This window comes from Bubalus bubalis, chromosome 24 (genome assembly GCF_019923935.1).
Source record: "Bubalus bubalis isolate 160015118507 breed Murrah chromosome 24, NDDB_SH_1, whole genome shotgun sequence".
Taxonomy (NCBI): domain Eukaryota; kingdom Metazoa; phylum Chordata; class Mammalia; order Artiodactyla; family Bovidae; genus Bubalus; species Bubalus bubalis.
In genome coordinates this window covers 14,846,148-14,866,834 of record NC_059180.1, presented here as the reverse complement: position 1 = coordinate 14,866,834, position 20,687 = coordinate 14,846,148, and the positions used below count along the sequence as shown (strand labels likewise).

At 43.3% G+C, this 20,687-nt stretch overlaps 1 pseudogene; it reads right to left on the bottom strand.

The window, feature by feature from the left end:
* Positions 1-2,926: 2,926 nt before the first annotated feature.
* On the bottom strand, positions 2,927-3,593 carry LOC123331635 (annotated as a pseudogene).
* Between the last annotated feature and the right edge of the window lie 17,094 nt (positions 3,594-20,687).

Sequence of the window (20,687 nt, the reverse complement as noted above, 5' to 3'; positions counted from 1 at the left end):
CTTCAATGTCCTCAGGTAGGGGGCCAGCCACTCCCATTGAAATTGGAGTAACCGGCATGGCAGGGGTTAATATTGTTGCTAAATCCCCTTTCCGTTCTGCTTTTCTCTTAGCCTGGGTGAGACTCCCCCTGAGGGGTTTTCTCCAAGGAGCACGCTCTGCATGTTGTGCAGTCAGTCTGTTTTAAAAGCTCCACTGTTCAAAAAACTTTTTATCTTTCTTAGGCTTAGGCAACACTTTGAGAGGCTTTGGGGGCAAAGTGGGGAACTCTTGGGCCCTGGAAGGCGCAAACGGAGGCGCCGGCGATCGCCTTAAATCAGAACGTGGTAGATAAGTTTTTTTAAAGGTTTCCGCAGAGGGGGAGGGAGCTGCCAGGGCGCCTGGTCACAGCGTCCTGTAAGTCCTCTCTTCTCTCTTCTGTTGATTTTTTTTTTTTTCTCTTTAAATCCTTTTCAAGTTTTCTTTCCCTCACTCTATCTTCTTTCCTTCCTCTTCTCTTCTCTTTTACTTTCTATCATTTCCTTCTTGTTTCCCTCTTTCATTCTCCCTTCTTCCTTCTTACTGTCTCTCTCTCTCTTCCTGCCTTTCTCACTTTTCTTTCCCCCTTCCTTTTTCGCTACCCTTTTCTTTCCTTCGTTTCTTTCCCTTTACCCTCTTTCTCTCTAACTTTTTCTTCCCTCCTCCCTCTCTTTGTCTCTGTATCTCTTTCTCTAACTTCCTTTCTTCCTTTCTCTATCTTGCTGCGTTCCCTGATTCTTTCCTTCTCCGTTCCTCTCTCCTTTTCACTCTTTAGCTCTTTCTCTATCTTTAGATCTTTCTGTATTTTCTTTCCTTTTCACGTAGATTCCAGCTGGTTGCAACCAGAAGGTTGATGATTAAGATTCCTGAAACATCACCCTGCTACCTCACAACCAACCAATTGGAGGAAAATGCAGGAGCTGCACCCTTCGCCCCAAGTGTTACCTTTAAAACCCTTCCCTGAAAGTTCAGGTCTTTTGAGCACAAGCTGTCCATTCTCCTTGCTTGGTGCCCTGCAATAAATGCTGTACTTTCCCTCCACCACAACCCAGTGTCAGCAGACTGGCTTTGCTGTGTGGTGGATGAGCAGAGAAAGATTTCTCTGCTCATAGATATCCAGTGGGGACACAACTTTAGCCCCACTCATATTCGTGTTGAATGTGAGTACACACTGGTGAAGGCACGTTAGCTAGCTTTTCGTGCCTTTACCCCCACCCTCCACTTTGTTTTTTGTTGCTCAGTTGCTAAGTTGTGTCTGACCCTCTGCAACCCCATGAACTACAGCATGCCAGGTATCTCCCAGAGTTTCGCTCGTGTCCATTGAGTCAGTGATACCATCCAAACATCTCATCCTCTGTCATCCCCTTCTCCTCCTGCTCTCAGTCTTTCCCAGCATCAGATCTTTTCCAACGAGTCAGTTCTTCACATCAGGTGGTCAAAGTATTGGAGCTTCAGCATCAATCCTTCCAATGAATATTCAGGGTTGATCTCCTTCAGGACTGATTGGTTTTATCTCCTTGCTATCCAAGGGACTCTTAAGAGTCTTCTCCAGCCCACAATTTGAAAGCATCAGTTCTTTGGCACTCAGCCTTCTTTATGATTCAACTGTCACATCCATACATGACTACTGGGAAAAATCATAGCTTTGACTATACAGACCTTCATTGGCAAAGTGATGTCTCTGCTTTTTAATACTGTTTAGGTTTGTCATAGCTTTTCTCCCAAGGAGCAGGTGTCTTTTAATTTCATGGCTGCAGTCATTGTCCACAATGATTTTGGAGCCCAAGAAGAGAAAATCTCACTACTTGCACGTTTCCCCTTCTATTTGCCATGAAGTGATGAGACCAGGTGTTTTTAGACAACCAGCTTTTTTTTAAAGATTTTTTTTTGGATGCGGGCCATTTTAAAAGTCTTTATTGAATTTGTTACAATATTGCTTCTGTTTTATATTTTGGTTTTCTGGTTGCAAGACATATGGGATCTCAGCTCCCTGACCAGGGATTAAACCCATGCCCCCTGCATTGGAAGGTGAAGTTTTAACCACTGGACCACCAGAAAAGTTCTGATAACCAATGTTTTAGTTGCCAGCTCCAATTCTCTGTCAAACTAGTGCTCTAAGGTGGGTATCTCTCTGCTCATTGTTGGACATCATAGGCTCCAGAGTGAGTTCCTTGGTCTGAGGAAATGACAATTAGCCATCCATATTGATGCAGTATTTTCTCTTCCAGTTCTTTCATAATGCTGTTAACATTCTCATCTACCACCAAGTAATCAAAGCCCAGTCCAGAATCCGAGTCTATTCTTGTCAGGACCCATCTGCTGCCCCCAGGGTTACCAGCATCCACCTGATTTACCAGCTGTGTTTACCACCTTCCCGCCAGGGAAGCTGTCACAACACCATCTGCGGTCTCTTGTCTCTTTTGCTGGCAGACAGAACAATCTTTTTGACATTTTATGTCTTAGAAGGTGTGATACAAAGGAGTCCCCAAATGGAGTCATCTTTGTTAGGTTCCCACATCAGCAAACCAAGACTTAATACATCACTAATTACAGTTTCAATCTTCCCCAGGAATTCAACCTTTAACCAGATAATCTGGAATTTCCTGGTCAGCATTAGGAATAAATCTGCTGATAAACTCCTTCTGTTCCCTCTTAGAAGGATGATGATGATGATGAAGTTGCTCAGTCGTGTCCAACTCTTTGCGACCCCCGTGGACTATAGCCTACCAGGCTTCTCCGTCCATGGGATTCTCGAGGCAAGAATACTAGAGTGGGTTACCATTTCCTTCTCCAGGGGATCTTCCCAACCCAGGGATCAAACCCAGGTCTCCCACATTGGAGGCAGACGCTTTAACCTCTGAGCCTGACCTTGCCTAAAACAAGGCTTTTTTTGATGATAGTTTCCTTTTTTCTGTTCCCTCTCTGACTTTGAAACCTTTTCTTATCTGCAGCTTGACGGAGCTCCTTTCTATTGCTACATGAGATGCTGACTGATTCACGAATTTTTTTTCCATTTTAAAAGTTTTTAATGAAAGCTATAGACAAGATGACTTTATTCCCGCATCTTCTCAATTGTTTCTTCCTTATATTAATCTTGCCTTGTGTTCAAGGATCTTTGTGTGATCCTTGCCAGTTTTAGTCCGGTGATAACCACCTTGCTGGGGTGAATGCCCACATGGACAGTCTTGCCACTAGCCTTCTCCCACTGCACTTGCTCAGTGTAGATGATGTATTTCTTCCTGTAACCCTGGACTAGTTTGCCAATTTGCTGCCTTTTGTAGTGCCCTTATATAGCCTGAACTTCATCATCCTTTCAGATGGGTATGGATCAAACGTTGTACTTCCGTCTCAGCTCTTAGAAAGAGAAGACATCATCTTCCTGAGAATGTGGGAAGGTGCACTGAAATGCCTTTTTCAGTTCTTACTTCTGTCAGAAGTCACGAAGGGATTGAACTTCATTTTGGTCATTTTAGTGAGGCCTTAGAAGGGAAGAGACTCATGAATCATTTTATAAAGTCATTTAGATCTTTAAATTTTACTTGTTGGAACTTTTGTTATTGAACAGGTACAAAAACAGGTCTAGATTCAGCCCATCTCTGCATTGATACAGTGCTTCCTTGGTGGCTCAGAGGTGAAAGCGTCTGCCTCCAATGTGGGAGACCTGGGTTCGATCCCTGGGTTGGGAAGATCCCCTGGAGAAGGAAATGGTAACCCACTCCAGTATTCTTGCCTGGAGAATCCTATGGATGGAGAAGCCTAGTAGGCTACAGTCCACGGGGTCGCAAAGAGTTGGACACGACTGAGCGACTTCATCATCATCATCATCATAGAAGGGAAGAGACTCATGAATCATTTTATAAAGTCATTTAGATCTTTAAAATTTACTTGTTGGAATTTTTGTTATTGAACAGGTACAAAAACAGGTCTAGATTCAGCCCATCTCTGCACTGATACAGTGCCCTCACATCCCCTTATTTCTGGACCCAGTGGCCATCTCAAGAGGTCACATGGGGATATCTGCTTGTCAATTACAGTCACTTTCCAAACTTGGAAAGTAGTTCTTCCAGTGGGCATAGACATATCCTGATTTAATGCATTCCTCCAGTTTTCATAGAATCACACCCCTTATGCTGCTGCTGCTGCTGCTGCTAAGTCACTTCAGTCGTGTCCGACTCTGTGCGACCCCATAGACGGCAGCCGACCAGGCTCCCCCATCCCTGGGATTCTCCAGGCAAGAACACTGGAGTGGGTTGCCATTTCCTTCTCCAATGCATGAAAGTGAAAAGTGAAAGTGAAGTCACTCAGTCGTGTCCAACCCTCCGCAACCCCATGGACTGTAGCCTACCAGGCTCCTCCGTCCATGGGATGTTCCAGGCAAGAGTACTGGAGTGGGGTGCCATTGCCTTCTCCCCAGCCCTTAGGAACATCCCTTTAATAGTCCAGGTTTCCTTTAACCTACCACCTGACCAAATGGATAGGCCATTGACCACTGCCTATGAGGCATTAAAAACCCAAATGATGGTCCAGTGGCTAAGACTCTGCACTCCCAGTGCAGGGGGCCTGGGTTCAATCCCTGGTCAGGGAACTAGATCTCACATGCCACAACTAAGACCTGGCACAGCCAAATAAATAAATAAATATAAATATTTGTTTTCTTAAAAGAAAACAAAACAAAAACATAGGGACTTTTAACATGGGTCAACTCCTCCATCACTGCCTGGAAAACAGCATGCAATTCAACATAACATGCTGATTTCTTTTTATCTTCTTCAATCAGACTGGTAGCCTTCCAACAAGAATCTTGTCCATTTACCTTGGAATGGACATCCACAAACCAAAGAGCTCTTTGTCTGTCAGTGGAAAGCTGTGTATGGGGCACTGCCCAAGTGATAGCAGAATCCATCAGCTCCTCACACAGTTCCAGAGTCAATCCTGGAGCAGGCGGGGTGGGGGAAAGTCTCCCTGCTGGTGAGTATCTGTTTCTTCCTTGTATTCTTCCCCAAACTGAGACCCTAGATAAGCAATTTCCATTTCACTATGAAGCTATTCCAAACTGGGAAAGGAGTACATCAAGGCTGTACATTGTCACCCTGCTTATTTAACTTATATGCAGAGTACATCATGCGAAATGCCAGGCTGGATGAAGGACAAGCTGGAATCAAGATTGCCAGAAAAAATATCAATAACCTCAGATATGTAGAGACACCACCCTTGTGGCAGAAAGCAGAGAAGAACTAAAGAGCCTCTTGATGAAAGTGAAAGAGGAGAGGGAAGAAGCTGGCTTAAAACTCAACATTCAAAAAAGTAAGATCATGGCATCCGGTCCCATCACTTAATGGCAAATGAGGAAACAATGGAAACAGTGACAGACTTTATATTCTTAGGCTCCAAAATCACTGCAGATAGTGACTGAAGCCATGAAATTAAAAGATGCTTGCTCCTTGGATGAAAAGCTATGACCAACTAGACAGCATATTAAAAAGCAAAGACATTACTTTGCCAACAAAGGTCTGTCTAGTCAAAGCTATGGTTTTTCCAGTGGTCATGTATGGATGTGAGAGCTGGACATAAAGAAAGCTGAGTGCTGAAGAACTGATGCTTTTGAACTGTGGTGTTGGAGAAGACTCTTGAGAGTCCCTTGGACTGCAAGGAGATCAAACCAGTCCATCCTAAAGGACATCAGTCCTGAATATTTATTGGAAGGACTGATGCTGTAGCTGAAGCTCCAATACTTTGGCCACCTAATGTGAAGAATTGACTCATTGGAAAAGACCCTGATGCTGGGAAAGATTGAAGGCGGGAGGAGAAGGGGACGACAGAGGACGAGATGGTTGGATGGTATCACTGGCTCAGTGGACATGAGTTTGAGCAAGCTCTGGGAGTTGGTGATGGACCAGGGAAGCCTGGCATGCTGCAGTCCATGGGGTCACAAAGAGTTGGACACGACTGAGTGACTGAACTGAACAGAGGCAACTATCCTGGGCACTGCCATGTTCATTAGATTGTTTTAACTCTCTAGGCCTAAGTCCCAGTAGGCATTGCTCATAGGGTTTTGCCATAAGCCCCAGCTAGGTTCCATGTAGGGTTATCTCACACAGGGCTATCATAGGGAGAATCCGTCCCCACCAACACTCTGGCTTCTGTTGTATGATGTGTGGGCTCAGGGAATCTTCCTGGTTTCCATTTAGCATGTCCAATTAGCATTGCTTGAAGGGAAGATTTACATGTCTTCTATTTTATACAATACTAGGTAGGGGAAATATTCCCATGAGATTCAACATGGGAACACCACCCTGGAATATAATCAAGTATAAAAAATGCAACTGGAAACTTCCCTGGTGGTCCAGTGGTTAAGGATCCACCTTCCAATTCGGGGGATGCTAGTTCAGTCCCAAGTAGAGGAACTAAAATCCCACATGCAGGTCAACTAAACCTGCAAGCCGAAACTACAGAGCCTGTACACTCTGGAGGCCATAGGCCACAATCAGAGAAGCCTGCACACTGCAACAAAGATCTCGTTTGTTGCAAGTAAGACCTGACACAGCCAAATACATACATTTTTTTTTTTTTAAAACAAGAAGACTTCCCTGGTGGTCCAGTGGTTAAGAATCCACCTGCTAAGGCCAGGAACACGGGTTTGATCCCTACTCTGGGAGGATCCCGCATGCTGTGGAGCAACTAAGTCCATGCAGCACAACTACGGAGCCCATGCTCTAGAGCCTGTGAGCCGCAACTAGAGAGTGGCCACCACTCACCACAACTAGAAGAAGCCTGGAAGCAGCAACAAAGACCCATCACAGCCAAAAATGAAAAAAAAAAAGTAATCACTATAAAGACTGTTCAAACCCACCAATTCTCCTACAAACTTTTACCCTACATTCCTTTTGTTTTATTATTATTGTACTTCACTGTGCATTGCAAATATTGAAAGGGGTTTTTTTGTTTGGTTGTTTTTTTTTTTTTTTTTTAACAAATTGAAGGTTTGTGGTAACCCTGTGTGGTATATGTTTATCGGCACCATTTTCCCAGCAGCATTTGCTCGCTTTGTGTCTCTGCCTTACATTCCTAACTGCAGCCTCCATTAAGACTCCATCCACCACACTAGATAGGAAAAGTGTTCTACTGCCAAAGATAATATCCAGTGCCATAGAGGGAGACACAGCTTCTTTATGTAAAGCCTGTTTCAGCATTCCAACTTTCATAATCCTATCAATCATTACATGTTTACATTCTCATCATCTAATTGCTGCCTGTGTAGGGGCTTCACCAATGGATGTGGCTTCCCTCTCAAGGAGTCCTGGAAACTTCTCCACCCTCTGACCACTTGGCCCACTCTTGTGCCAAAGGCTTTTGGTCATCAGTGAGGGATTGAACCAAGGCCCTTGTGTCAATCTTTACCCTGATAAACCCATCTAACCACTGTACCAAGCAATGACTGGCCAGGTTTCTCATCATCATTCCTGCAATCTGACTTTTGCCTTTTCCCCTATTTTCTCTTTTTTCATTATTTAGAGAATACTTTGTTGGTTTCTGTAATCAAATCCATATAGATAAGACCTTACATATTTAATACAGATGGAAAAATTTATGTTTAATGTTTCTAGGCCAGATGGCTGCTGACTTTTTCAATTTCTCCAAAATCTAAGGATTTCCTTCTGCTGGGACAAGTCTCGTGACTCTCCCCTTTCTGTTTCCTCTTCATTTTTTTCCTATCAATATTTGCTTATTCACCTTAATTCCTAATAGCCATTTAAAATGTTTCACTCTGTTGGGAAGTCCCTTGAATCTCCCCTTGGCCTCTTCTCATTCTCTTGTTAATTAACTTAATATTTTTATTACCATCTGTGAAACTGAGTCTTCCAAATTCCCTTTCCAATTATTAATCTCTTAATGCAAAACTTTATTCCCCGTTTCGTGCCCTCTAGGACTTAGTGACTAAAGAGAGAGAGAACCTCAATTCTGTGCTAACTGAACACGAATCAGCCAGAGTCACATGACTAAAATTTGGCTGCTGTCGATAATGTCGTTCATGTACTTAAATTGTTATTGTAGATAAAATCATCAATGTACAAACTCAGGTTGTTTCTTTAGGGCAAGATAAGCTAACAGACTCCCGAGTCATATGGACCACCTGACCAGAGAATCCTACACCAGAGACATCCCAGCTTCCAAAACTATGATTAAAAAGTGTCACAAGGGCTCAGTGGTAGGAAACCTGCCAGTACTGGAGACACGGGTTCGATCCCTGGTCTGGGAAGATCCCACACAGCACGGGACAATCAAGCCAGGGCGCCACAACTACTGAGCCTGTGCTCTAGAGCTTGGGAGCTGAAACTACGGAGCCGTGTGCCTCAATTCTTGAAACCCACATGCTCCACACCTGCTTTGCAACAAGAGAAGCCACCAAAATGAGAGGGCTTCACACACAACTAGAGAAGTGAGCGTGCAGCAACCAAGACCCAGCACAGCCAAAATAAATACATTTTAAAAATTATTTTTTAAAAAAGAAATGTCATAAGAATTGATTAATCCCAGCCTCTTTGTTACTTACCCCAGGAAAAAAAAACGAAACCCTTTAACTCACAGACCAGGTTGGAATGGATCCGAGGCTTGTCTGCCATTCCCTTGCTTGGCGCCCTGCAATAAATCCTTACCTTGCTGCAAACGCCTGTTGTCACAGCGTGGCTTTCTGCGCCTTGGGTACCTGAGCCCTTTACTTGGTTGCATCTGTAAGACCTATGAGGAAAAGCTGAGACAGGAAATTCAATAAAGCTTCCTGCACTGTTTTGGGGTTTTGCAACAAATGCATTATATGGGGTCCCTTCTAACCACAGCATTTACCATGACCTGGGTAATGGGCATGTTCATCAGGTAAATATCTCAGTCATCACAAAGCCCGCCCCACATGGTTTACATTCATATATATCAGCTGCTTCATTTGGGGTATTCATTTGGCATCCATGGGCTTCCCAAGTGGCTCAGTGGTAACGAATCAGGCTGCCAATACAGGAGTTGCGGGTTCGATCCCTCCACAACTACCAAGCCTGTGCTCCAGAGCCCGGGAGCTGCAACTTCGGAGCCTACATGCTCTAGAGCTGGTGCTCCATAATAAGAGAAGCCACCACAGTGAGAAGCCCGGGTACCACAACTAGAGAAAGCCCGGGTGCAGCAACGAAGACCCAACACAGCCAAAAATGAATAAATCAAAAAGTAGTGATTGATTATGTAAGTTTAAGACTGCTTTGCTGGAACTTTTTATAAGGAACTGCAAATGGACTTTAAAAAACTCTCGAGGTCAGGAAGGTCAAGCCAAAGTCCAAGCAGTCCTTCAAGCTATCGGGTCACAGCTGAGCCTATACCGGGCCATAGCTGAGTCTATGCATCTCTCTCTCAAGTGTATTTATTTATTAGCTAAGCCTTTGGGTGTCTCAGAGCCACACCAGTACCTAAAAGGATATGCCACTTGGTTGGAGATCAGACAGTATTTAACAGTTTGCCTCACTGCATAAAAATTTTCTGGACATTTTGGCAGGTGACCTACTGTCAACCTAACTCATTCTGTGACCAACTTATCCTGCCACTGTGACCCTGGGATCTTTGAGTTAGGTGGCAGGAAACTGCTTGATCCCTTCCCACCATTTTTTTTTTTTGCAACTTTTTGGCTTCTGAGATTGCCAGCAGTCTTTATCTCTTGTGCTCACTGACAGAAACCGACAGTAACTGAGGACCTAGAACTGTGGACACTACCAGTAGTCAAAAGACCAGGGACTGGTGAGGGGACTTTCCTGGTGGTCCAGTGGTTAAGAATCTGCCTTCCAACACAGGGGACACGGGTTCAATCCCTGATCAGGGAACTAAGATCTCACCTCCCAAGGAGCAACTAAGCCTGCTTGCTGCAACTAGAAGACCCCGTACAGCCTTTTTTTTTTTTAAAGAAGCATTCTTAAAAAAAAAAAAAAAATAGGGACTGGGGAAAGGGTTGAACCAGCAGTCTTCAAAGAATGGGGACTGCAAACTGATTCCAAACAAATGGGGAACTAAAGACTAAACTGCCAGCAGTTCCCAGCATGGAGTCCGAGGTCAGAATGAAGGGCTGAGTTTAGAATGTACTGCAGGCTGGCCAACCCTGAGCCTCTTTTAATCTCTGGGAGACTCTGGAGCTGTTTGAGCCCAAGTGGCATCAAGGCCATGCCCCTTCTGGGGGGAGGGGCACTCATCCCTCCAGCGCTGACCAGTTCATGTTCACGAGTTCCAACATGCAGACATTTCTTTCCCAACTCACTTCCGGAAATCTGGACTCAGATTCTCAGCTGAACCGCTTCCTTTCACCTGTAGAAATGAAGGTGACAGAGAGGCACAGAGCAGCTTATGCTGTGTGCTCCAAAGCCAGACTTTTAGAAAGAGAATTGGATTTCTAACATCAAGCTGGCGAGTTCAGAAGTTACACTTCGAGTGGTGGGGAGCCGCCGAAGATGGATGAAGATGCAAGCCTGGCTCGGTACTGTATTTTAGAGAGGTCATCAGTGGTTAGCAGACAAACGGAGACTGGAACCTGAGGCTCTCATCCATGGATTTCTAGGTAGAAATTCCAAGTCAGGTCCTCAGGGGGCACAGCAGGGATCCTGTCCTGGGATTTCCAGTTGGAGCCTTGATAAGACCAATGCCCCTCCAAGGCATTGTGCAAACACAATGCATCGTTCCAAAGGCAGAAAGCGGCTGATCCCAACTCCCCTCGCTTGGAATGCTTCTTCCCCATCAGGCCTGACGGGTGAGAGTAAGAAGGCCAGGGAACCTCTCAGGGCAGAGCAGATCCCAAGGACAACAGGAGGTAGTTTCTTATTGTACAACTTGGGGGTCTCCTGTTTCATTTTCTAGGACAGTCTGTCCGTTTGCTCTCTTCATTATTTCCTTGTACTGACGTTTGAAGAAGCCAACCTGCTAAGGGAGGAAGGAGAAAGAAAATCGCTGGGGTCAGTGTAGGAACCTCACCTGAGGCAGTCCAGGCCCATCTGGAGACCTAGTGACCAGCCTGGCCCCTCCCTGGGTGGCTGGTCTCACTTCTGCTCCACTCACTCCTTTGCCAACATTATCCAAATTCTAGACCCTCAGAAGGGCTCCCCCAGACACCTCAGCTTGTCCCCTGAGTGCCCCCACCCAGAGAGTCACAAGTGAACAATACCACTGAGCCATAGAGTCACAGGCATGGTGTGTCCCGCTTGTGGGTCCCCTGCAAGCAAGTGTGACAACCCCAGCACACACACCAGCAAGCAGGCTCCCAGCTTGCACCTGCCTGGGCTGAAGGGGTGTGCAGGACTGAAGGAGAGTGTGAAACCCTGGGCAGGAGGATGTCACCCAGGAGGCCCATGGGTGGGAACAGCGGTGGGGGTAGGGGGACCCGGGTTAAGCCACCTGGGCCTGTTTCACGTCACGAGTGCATAGATCTCACAAAAGCAGGGGTTTGCGTCTGGTGTTGATGACAAATAGGGGCCCCAAAACTCTTTGCTGAATGACAAGTGAATTTACAGCAAGCCACAGCACCCTTCCTGGAACACAGCAGCTACTAGGAAGGTATTTGTTGAAGGAAGGTGTCTGCTCAAGCCCCTGACTTGACTCCTTAGCATCACACACCATGTGCGCCCCTCCCTGGGCAGCACGGAAGCCCTTTTCCTTTCATTAAACTTTTCCCTGATCCCCAACCTCTGCAACCAGCAGGTCATCTCCTTCTGTCCTTCCCAAAGGAGCCTGGGAAAGAAAGGATGGGTAGTTATAAATACCCCGCAGGGTGTCAATCTGTTCTTGGGATGAGGAATCATCCTGCCCAGATGCCAAGGGTTAAGCCCAAAGCCACGGACCTGTCAATGTTTAGCTGAAGCCTCCCCACCTCCATGACAGGAGGCCCAGGGACCCCCTCTCTGCCTCCTCGGAAACTCACACATCCTCAGGACACAGAACCTCAGGGAGGCCCCTGATGAGATTCTGCTTTGTATCAGGGTAACACTGCTCTCCCAATAAGGCTATAAGAACCTTGAAAACAAGGTCACATCTCATGTGTCTTAGGGGACCTGGGACAATCTTGAGGCTTTTTAAAAAATACTGATTTATTAGTTTGGCTGAACCAGGTCTAAGTTGCAGAAGGTGAGCTTTTTATTTGTGGCATGTGTGATCTAGTTCCCTGACCAGGGATCCAACCCGGGTTCCCTGCATTGGGACACAGTGTCTTAGCCGCTGGACCACCAGGGAAGTCTAATCTTGAGGCTTTTAAGAAAGGCTTCTGAGAACTTCAGCCTCTAATAAATGTAGGATGTATTGATAATAATTTCACAATTATTATTATCATCAATAGCCCATAATAAGCACTCGATTGATTAGTAAGTGCTTCTAGTACTGTCAACTACCAATTGAGAGCGTGGCAGGAAAACTTAAACTTGGCTGATGTTCAGCTCCTACAGAGAGAGAGAATTCCCCACGCCGCACAGCCTGATGGGTGAGGACCCCTTGCAGGTCGTGGTGTGGCACCCGCTGATCACGGCATAAATGGCATACTTCACGGGGAGCTCCAGCTGGAAGGCGGTCTTGCTTGTCTTGGGGCTGTTATTCTCACTGGAAAAAGAGGAGGATCCCAGCTGGCAAGTTCCCCAGGGGAGGAGACTGAGAGGGAGGGGGCGCTGCCCTGGGCCTGGCCCAGCTCACCTGCTCACATTGGCGGCAAGAAGCAGCTTGTCTCCCAGGGTGGCCGTGGGAGAGATGTGAAAGGTGATCGTGAAGGTGACCTGGGGAGCAGGCAGAAATGGGAGGAGGTCACCGAGGAGTGGGACCATGTTGGGGCCGGGGAGGAGTGGGCAGAAGCGAGGCTGACCTGGGCCACATTTACTTTATATCATTCCAATCTTAGCCAGTCCTGACCACACACAAAATGCCTTTTCAAAGATGTCTTTTTCATAAATCTTTTTTTACTCAAAACACACATCCTACTTTTCTTGCATACAGAGATGTTTTCTTTATTCTTGTAGCTTTAATCACATATATTAGAACTTCTAACCTTTACAAATCTTTAATTTTTACTGAAAATTAAAAGGTAAGCAATCGTGAACTGTCTTCTCCGTTAGCATTTTGTGGATTGGCAGGCTTATAAGTACGTTTTATAATTTCTAGAAACAGGTGCTTTCTCATAGAAAAGTTCTCAGCATGGCACCCAAATATCATAAGTTTTTATGTAAAAGGAAGCCAGAAGTATATAAACCTGTGTTCAATAATCAATGTTACAGTATTTTATCTTATTTGAGAATGATCTAGATAGTCAATGACTAGCCATCACTTAGAATGATGGCAGAACCCACCTGCCAATACAGGAGACATAAGAGTTCAATCTTTGAACTAGGAAGATCCTTTTGAGGAAGGCAAGGCAACCCACTTTAGTATTCTTGCCTGGAGAATCCCATAGACAGAGGAACCTGGTGGGCTATAGTCCATAGGGTTGTAAAGAGTCAGACATGACTGAAGCGATTTTGCATGCATCCATCATTTGATTTAACTTAGCATATCTTTCAGAGAAGGCAATGGCACCCCACTCCAGTACTCTTGCCTGGAAAAATCCCATGAACGGAGGAGCCTGGTGGGCTGCTGTCTATGGGGTTGCACAGAGTCGGACACGACTGAAGCGACTTAGCAGCAGCAGCAGCAGCATATCTTTAAGGTTTCAAGTTACCAAAAAGATTTGGGGAAACTATTTTAAAAGTTCACCTAGAAACTTTTTGTCTCATTGACAACCATTTAGTTCATCTGTTTAGATTATCTATGTAAATATTGTCATACCAAGTTATTTTTCTTGCTGACAAATTTTGTTACAGAGAAACATGAACTTTTTTGATTAATAAACTCAGTTGGAATAAAAGTTGTATGTCTACATGATACATGTTGATCATTGTTGATCACTCTACAGACATGCTTGTTTTAATTTAACCAAAAACCATAAACTAGCTTTTGTTTATTCAAGATTAATCCCAGATCATGTAAACTTGAAAGTCATTTGGGCAAGTTTCCGTTAAATTTAAACTCATGTTAGTGCTTGTTTGTTTTTAAACCAATTAAATAGAGCTCTTTTACAAATTAATTTTAGTAATACCAACTGCAGACGAAAAATAGCACATATCTACAACACATATACATAGATACTTATGAACACACAGACATGCAAAAAGAGAACTTGCAGTTTCAGTTTAATATTTTAGTCATGAAACAGGCATAAGAATATAAAGTGTACTAGTTATAAAACAAGTTAGATCTAAGTCATTTTTCTATCAGATAGAGTAAGTTAAGATTACCAGCTCAGATAGCTAAAGCGTTTCACTAGTATCTGTGGAGAAACACTTAAAAGATTTTTTTTATTACCTCTCTTTCATTCTGTTCTCTTTCTGATAAGAAGTTTCTCCCCAGTTTTCATTTCAAAGAATTGGCTATCTGGTCCTAGAGAAAATGGGGCCAAAAATTTATATTACAAAGGCATAGAAAAAACGTCCAAGTTTTCTTCAAGAAATTTCGGGATTTATTTCCCTGTTGTCAAAGTCGTAGAGTAATTATTATTTAAACTTTCCTTCTTTTCTTAGTGTAGGCCATATTCTGTCTCCAGTGACCCAATCTTTTACAGTGTTTGTAAGCATTTACAGATGACAGACTTCCCTGATGATCCGGTGATTAAGACTCCACGCTTCCACTGCAAGGGGTGCACGTTCAGTCCCTGGCCCGGGAATTAAAATCCCATGGACCACTCAGTACTGCCAAAAGGTTAAAAAAAATAAAAATAAATTAATAAAAATGAAAAAGGAGACTTTGAGGGATGGTAAAGTTTTCTAGAGTTGTATTCACAGTTTTATAAAGATGTGTAAGGTAAAGACAGCTTCTTTCACTTTATCAAGGATTTAGCTCAGGCGGTAAAGAGTCTGCCTGCAATGCAGGAGATCAGGGTTCGATGCCTGGGTTGGGAAGATCCCTTGGAGAAGGAAATGGTAACCCACTCCAGTATTCTTGGCTGGAGAATTCCATGCACAGAGGAGCCTGGTGGGCTACAGTCCATGGGGTCGCAAAGAGTCAGATACGACTGAGTGACAAACAGTTCACTTCACTTAAATGACATCATAGCTTGATAAGCCCACCCAACTTGCTCTACTCCCTCTGGGTATATAGCTTTATTTTAGTTTAGGGGAGAAGGCCTAAAAAAATTTCCTATCAGCCTCTGAATATCAGCTTCCAATCTCTGGCAACTTTAAAAACATATTACTTTTAGTTCCCACTTGGCTGTTTTAGAGAATAATGTAGCAGTTTACCAGAAAATCTCTCAGGGTCTCATCAACTCTGGATGGGAGTCCTCCTTCAACACCACTAGCTTGGTGGATTTTTGTTTATGGCCTTGTAGTCTCTTCAGAATGGAAAGACAATTCAGATAGAGGATTAGAATGAGATAGCAAATTAAGGAGGAAAGGGACTCCCCTGGATGGTCCAGTGCTTAAGACTCCGTGCTTCCACTGCAGGGAGCATGGGTTAGATCACTGGTCAGGGAACTAAGATCCCACATGCCACTTGGCCAAAAAAAAATTAAAGGAGGGGAAAGGGGAGCAGTAGGATCTATCTCATAATCTTTTAAGTACATCTCATTTATTCAATATTTTATTAGTTTCTTGCAATGAAACTTTCAAGGAAGCTATTTGAGGATTTCAAAGTATTCTTCTGGGAGCATCTGTATACCAATTAAAATAGGTATTATATTCTGTTTGATTTAAGAACTATTACTTTTTTTAACACAATTTTTAAAGGTTGCACTCCATTTACAACTATTACAAAATATTGACTCTATTCCGTGCCGTTGTAAAATACACTCTTGCAGCCTTATAGCTAGTAGTTTATACCTCCCACTCTGCCACCCTTGTATTGCCATTCCCACGTTCCCCAAACTGGTAACCATTAGTTTGTTCTCTGTATCTGGAGTTTTACCCTCATTTGCAGCTAGTCTTGCTTGAGCAGAAGGCTAGTGTGGTCAGCTGACTTGTGTGGTCAGTTGCTCAGTCATGTCTGATTCTTTGCAATCCCATGGACTGTAGCCCACCAGGCTCCTCTGTCCATGGGATTGTCCAGGCAAGAATACAGGAGTGCCGTTGCTGTTTTCTCCCCCAGGGGATCTTTCCCACCCAGGGATCGAACTCATGTCTCTTGAGTCCCCTGCATTGGCAGGCAGATTCTTTACCACTGAGCCACCGTCTCATTACGTAGACATGATGGATTAAATCATTAGCCATTGGTGATTGAACTCAATCTCCAGCTCTTATCCCCTCTTGAAGCTGAAGGATGGGGCTGGAAGTTTCAAACCCATTATCACGTGGTTGGTTCCAGTGGCTACCAGCCCCCATATTTAGTTGCTTTCCAAAAGTTGCCTCATTAACATAACTATCTTTATCTCTCACTATCTTGGCACCCACAGTATCAGGCCTGGCAGAAAGTACTTCCATGGCAACGTGTGGGTGGCAACTCAAACAAATATTTGAGTATCTTTTTGCCAGTTGCCCTAATTGTTGTTTAAAAATGAGTGAGAAAACAAGACTTCTGCTGATACAAGTGAGAATACATTTGAAGCAAAATTGGAAATTTTACAGTTGCTGGAATAGTCAATTAACCTCAAGCCTTGCTTGTGAAGACAAGTCTGAAATTAAAGGTGACATATAAAATGTGATACATTCAAGAATGTTTCTAAAATATGAGGTGTGGTGAAGATGGAGGAAATGAAGAGAACTTTAGATTTTTGGATTGAGGAGAATTGTCAAAAAATCATCTTTGGACTTCCTTGGTGGTGCAGTGGTTAGGAATCTGCCTGCCCATGCAGAGGACGCAGGTTCGATCCTTGGTCCCAGAAGACTTCACATGCTGCGCAGGGCAACTAAACTACAGCGTCTGCACATGCTCTGCAGCAAGAAAAGTCACTGTAATGAAAAGCCTGCCCATGGCAACTAGAGAAACCCTCGAGCAGCAACAAAGACTCAGCACAGGCAAAAATAAATAAATAAATTCATGTGAAAAACTTAAAAAAAATTAAATTATTTTTGTGGTTCCAAACACAGAGAGAAGTTCCCAGGTCCGCAGAAGTGATGACGGGGAGCTGTTTGTTACTGACCCCTCAGCACAAGAGGGAGAAAGCTATTGCTCAACTTGGCCTTGACCATCTTTGTAGGAAGTAAGTCAAGCCTCAAAGTCAGCACTCATGATCTTCAGCCCCATTCCCTACAAGGGCATCACCAATGCCCTTCTCAGCATCTAATTAATTTCTTCTGACTGTTAAATGTCAGCTCAAGTAAATAAAGCTAATATTTTTGTTTTGAAAACTATTTGATATTGTCTCTACAGGATTCCTCATATCCCTGGGGGTTCTGTTCCAAGAACCCCATGGTTGCCTGCAAACTTGTAGAGTTCTGAGCTCCCTGTATTGTATGTTTTTCCTACCCTTACATACTTGTTGGGCTTCCCTGGTAGTTCAGATGGTAAAGAATCCGCCTGCAATGTGGAAGACCTGTGTTCTGTCCCTGGGTTGGGAAGATTTCCTGGAGAAGGGAATGACTACCCACTCCAGTATTCTTGCCTGGAGAATCCAATGGACAGAGGAGCCTGGCAGACTACAGTCCATGGGGTCGCAAAGAGTCAGACACTGAGAGACTTTCGCTTTCACTTTACATACCTGTGATAGAGTTTAATTTATAAATTAGGCCCAGTAAGAGATTAACAATATTTCCCCCACTATATGCACAGGACCTCATCAATCTTGTGCCCCAGTTCATGGGGGTCTGTCCAAACATTAGATTTTTAATCTTTGATAGTATGATATTACAAAGAAATTGCTTTTCTTCTGTTATTGTTCGGCTCAGGCATCTTCACACATGCTTAAACCTCACTAGTCATTTGTGTTATTTCATTTTCTTCTGTTTATTTTTTTATTTTTTTTCTTGGAATAGCAATGTCTTTGTTACTGGTTTCTAAGAACTCATTTATTTATTTATTTTTAGGGTTTTTTTTTTATGTGGATCATTTTTTAAGTCTTCAGTGAATTTGTTACAATATTATTTCTATTTTATACTTTGATTTTTTGGCAGTGAGGCATGTGGGATCTTAGCTCCCTGACTAGGGATCGAACCCTTACCCCCTTCATTGGCAGGCAAAGTCTTAACCGCTGGACCACCAGAGAAGTCCCATAAGTCCCATTTATGACTGAGGATGTTAATCATTTGTCATGTGATGCAAATGAAATACTGTATTTAATTGCCATCCAAACAGAGATTAACAACAGTAACTAATAATAAAATAGAACAATTTTAACAGTTATAATAAAAGTTATGTGAATATGGTCTCCCTCGCTCTCTCAAAATACCTTATTATCAAGATTTAATGCCTTATATCCCCTATGATAATGTTTACTGCAATGTCATTTATCCTGCAAAAGTGAGTGTAATTTCTTTATTGTGGCTTATACTTTTCATCTTCATGATTACTTTTATCTCATATTAATGCTTTGTCTTAGAACTTCCCTGCAGCTCACAAGATAAAGAATCTGCTTGCAATGCAGGAGACCTGGGTTCGATCTCTGGGTCAGGAAGATCCTCTGGAGAAGGGAATGGCAACCCACTCCTGTATTCTTGCTTGGAGAATGCCATGGACAGAGAAGCCTGGTGGGCTACAGTCCATGGGCTCACAAAGAGTTGGACACGACTGAGGGACTAAGCACACGATGCTTTCTCTTAGGGTAACAGAACTTATATTTTTGTTTGTTTGCACTTACCAACTTCTTTCCTATAAGTCTTTTGGAGTCATTTTATTTGAAACATAGCTTTTATAAAGAAAACATAATGGTAAAGCAATTTTTAAAATTCTTTTTATTTATTTAATTAATTTATTTGGCTGCACCAGGTCTTCAGTTGTGGCATGTGGGATCTAGTTCCCTGACCAGGGATTAAACACAGGCCACCTGCATTGGGATCACTGGAGTCTTAGCCACTGGACCACCAGGGAAGTCCCTAATTGCAGAGATTTTCCAAAAGCCTTTTCCATCTTAACTAGGGACTTACCATGCACCATGACCGTAATTTTTGCAGCTGGAGGTGCGACAGCAAAACTAACACAAATATTTTTTTCGTTTTTCACAATTTCACAGGTAGAAGAGGTGTACTTGTTGTAGGTTTTAGCAGCCTCAGCATATGATTTTTTTTCTTCCTTTACTTCGTCAAGAATGTTCACCTTTTCACTTAAAAAAGTACTTTACAGCTTCTCTTCGGCACATCTGAATTGCCAGTGTCACTCCTCTTGCACAATAGGGCCATTTTTAGTAAAAAAAAGGTCACTTGAACCCAAGCACTGGGATACCTCATCAATCTGATAACCGAGCTGGCTACTATTAATAAGTGACTAAAGGGGAAGATACGCTGGACCACTGATGATTCACGTCCTTTGCGGGTTGCAGTAGATGGTAGGAGATCCCGTCACGTAACTCAGAAAAGGGTGCAATTTCAAACATATGAATTATTTCTGAAATTTCTTATTTCATATTTTCTTGGAAATCGAACCAAGGGTAAGGGGTGTACTACTGTACTTGACATTTAGTCTACATTTTAAGTGCTTCAAATGACTGTCACATATACACATGAGATAGTATGCCCCAGTTAGGGATTTTTGTCACATATTTTAACCTTCTAGGTCTCCTCCTGGGCTTTTATACATTGTACCTTTTGAGAGATATTCATTTATTGTGGAATATTAAAGACACACACAGGAAGTTCCCTGGTGACCGAGTGGTTAGGATTTGGTGCTTTCACTGCAGAGGCATGAGTTCAGTTCCTGGATGGAGAACACAGCCTGGCCAAAATACAAACACACACATGCAGATTTGGTTACCAAAGGGGAAAGGAGGGGAAGCAATAAAATTAAGACTTCAGGATTAACATATACACCCTACTATACATAAAATAGATGACCAACAAGGACCTACTGTATAGCACTATAGGGAACTATAGTCAATATTTCATAATAACTTATAAGGGAAAAGAACCTGAAAAAAAATAGATGTCTATGTATGTATAACTGAATCATTTTGCTATACCTGAAAGTAACACAGCATTGTAGATCAACTATACTTCAGTGAAAACACATCAGAGAGAGAGAGAAACCTATAGAGAAAATAACAACCACCCATGTATTTACCCCTCCCCAGTGTAACAGATGTTAAAATATTGTGTGTTGAATGTTAAATTTAACACGTTAGACATCCCCACCCCTCGAGAAGCCATCACTCTTCTGATTTCCAGATTCCTAGATTAATTTCACCTGTTCCTACAAAAGGATTCATATTATACAGTTCTGGTGTCTGTCTTCTTCTGCTTATGACAAAGTTGAAATCCATCCATGTTGTTACCCATATCTTTGGTCTGCTCTCTTTTATTGCTGACTAGTAAGTGCTCTGTAGGAATTTACCAGTTTGGTTGTCCATTCTCCTCTTGCTGGGCTGTGCTTCTTTATTCTTTAAAAAAAAATTTTTTTTTTAAGTATTTTTTAGCCGTGCCGCCTAGCGTGTGGGATCTTGGTTCATCAACCAGGGATCGAATCCTCACTCCCTGCATTTGAAGTGTGAAGTCTTAACCACTGGACCACA